The 2,896-nt window shown below is 30.0% G+C and overlaps 1 pseudogene; it reads right to left on the bottom strand.

The window, feature by feature from the left end:
- Positions 1-1,937: 1,937 nt before the first annotated feature.
- Positions 1,938-2,031, bottom strand: LOC137222856 (U6 spliceosomal RNA; annotated as a pseudogene).
- Positions 2,032-2,896: the final 865 nt, after the last annotated feature.

Genomic DNA, 2,896 nt, shown 5'->3' with positions numbered 1-2,896 from the left:
CTAAACCTTGACTGTGGTGGTAGTTAAATGACCGTTGCCCCTGGTCTATCGAACTGCACACTTAAAGTGAAGGACACTCTTACTTCTATATTAGTAACATAAATATATAATTTGTTTTTCAAAATTTATTGCCCAGCATGCTTAATCAATTGACGTCTTTTATGTTTTGCCTTTAAATGCCTTGGTAACTGGTTCAGGTAGAGCACGTTGTTAAAAATGCAAAGCCATTTGTTTTTCTCCCATCTGACCTGATACACTAATCAGTAGGGCACTGTTGTGTTATTTAGAACAAGGAATGAGGTCAAATTTCTCCCTAGTGAAGAATAAATAGCAAATGTACTTCAAAAAGTACTTGGCATTTAATGCCTAATCCTTAAGATTACTTAATGTTTAAAAAAAATGGCCAAGACATGGTACTTTATTACAAACAATTTGACCAACATTTTTTGGTTAACAATTTTTATGTATAATGAGCCACATGCATTTTAAAATACAAAAGCATGAGCTCATTGGATAGTGGGTTGAAGCAATATAAGTAAAAAAGATTTTAAAAGAAGATAAATAAAGTATACAGAAGCTTAGGTTCTTTCTCATTGTTACTTCTCTTAGTCTTGTAAATAGCTTGAAACAATGATTTTTCCCTCACCCATTAATATTTTTTCTGTGATACTAGTGCTGGTACTTCATAAAAATATTATGTAAAAATATAAATATATAAAAGAAAAAAAGTAACATAATGAAACTACATGGATCCAATATCCAGTATTAACACAATCAGTTTTTGTCTAAGTCTATACCTGATCTCCATCCCACACACCACCCTAGATATTTTTTCAGTCAAATCCTAGATATCACTTATTGCATCCATAGATCCTTTAGTATGGATGTATTTAAGATACTTTAAAACTCATTATTCCTATGTTTTTATTATTCCTAAGGTAATTAAATTCTTTTAATGTTATGAAATACACAGTATTCAAATTTCCTCCAATACCTTATAGTATTTTAAATTTACAATCACTTTGTTTAGTGCATACTGCATTTTATTGGTATAGTTTAAATTGCTTTTAATTTATAAGCTTCCCATCTTTTTTCTTATAATTTATTCAATAAAGAAAGAAAGGTTATTGATTATATAATAATTTTGCACCTTCCAGATTTTGCTTTTTGTATTTTTTGTATCACTTAAGATGGTCTGCATACTACTTTATTTCCTATAAAATAAACTTACATTTTAGAAAGCTGATAAATTTTGTTCTATTTTTTGATAATACTACTTAATAGGAGTTGTGAGCTTCCTACTGTAACACATCAAGAGGTACATTATGTCTAGTTTTCATTCTTATTGTTTTTATTAAGACTGATCTAACCAGCTAGATTTTCCTTTTTTCTTTACTATCAATATGAACTCAGAATGATACTAATATATATATATATATATATATATATATATATATATATATATATATATTTTAGATGTTGGGGGTAGGAGTTTATTAATTAATTAATTAATTTTTGCTGTGTTGAGTCTTCGTTTCTGTGCGAGGGCTTTCTCTAGTTGTGGCAAGCGGGGGCCACTCTTCATCGTGGTGCACGGGCCTCTCGCTGTCGCGGCCTCTCTTGTTGCGGAGCACAGGCTCCAGATGCGCAGGCTCAGTAATTGTGGCTCACGGGCCTAGTTGCTCCGCGGCATGTGGGATCCTCCCAGATCAGGGCTCAAACCCGTGTCCCCTGCATTAGCAGGCAGATTCTCAACCACTGCGCCATCAGGGAAGCCCACTAATATTTTTACTAAAATTAAAATTACTGAGAAAATTTAAAATTTCCTTGTCTTTTTATTTATCATATTAATTTTTTCATTTCTATTTTCATGTCTATTTATTTATTTCTATTGTGGTAGAATATACATAACATTTTAATCATTTTTAAGTGTACAGAAAAATATAGAATATTTCATTAATTTTTCATATCATCCAAGTTAACCTTCTCTATATCATTCCAATTTTAGTATGTGTGTTGCTGAAGTGACACTTTGCATTTCTTCTTATCTTTAGAGTAAAAGATATTAAGGATATATCTGAATATCTGGCTTGGTTTATATCACAAATATATTGCATCTTAAAATTCTATTAATGAATAGATCTTACATCATTTAAACCTTTTTCATTGAAAATAGGTTTCACTGTTTTGTCATTTGTCTATTTGTTGATTATAATGTTTATCAGTCATGTATATTTTTTGGACAAGTTACATAACTAATATTAATTTTATCCTTTATTGATTCTATTTCATTAGTCACATTTAGGACTTTTCCCTTCTTTCGAGTTTGTAGGTGCATTCACAAATATTTTTTTCTAATACTTGCAGTGTGAAGTTATCTTCTTGTCTTTTCTTCATATAGCTATGACATTATTCCAACACTATTAATTATACATAATATTTTTTGCTCACTGATTTCTGATGCTATATTTATAATATATGAAGTTTTTCTTTGCAAATATATCTATTTTCAGATTTTCTATTCTGGTCCACTCATATTCTGATATCTTACTCTCTTAATTATAGAGGACTCAAATACATTTCATATGGGGTGGGGGTTAGAACACCCTTTTCATGGTTTACTGGTTTCTCTATTCTTTCTTGTCTGTCCTTTCACATAAATGTTATAATTAACTTTTGTAGCTCAAGAAAATAAAAAGATGGTGTTTTTATTGCAATCATATTAACTTTACAAATCAAATATTTTTACTGATATTCACATACACGATTGGTTTTGTAGGTTCCTTTAGAGCAGTTTTTATCAGATTTTGCAACATTATACTCACCTTATAACAAGAATTTGGAAGTTGTCTCCCCCTTTGTTTATGCTTTAAAATAGTTTAAGTAGTATTGGGAT

The sequence above is a fragment of the Pseudorca crassidens genome, chromosome 3, assembly GCF_039906515.1.
Source record: "Pseudorca crassidens isolate mPseCra1 chromosome 3, mPseCra1.hap1, whole genome shotgun sequence".
Classification (NCBI taxonomy): Eukaryota; Metazoa; Chordata; class Mammalia; order Artiodactyla; family Delphinidae; genus Pseudorca; species Pseudorca crassidens.
Note: the sequence above shows the minus strand (reverse complement) of the source record. Positions and strands in the feature narration are given on the sequence as shown.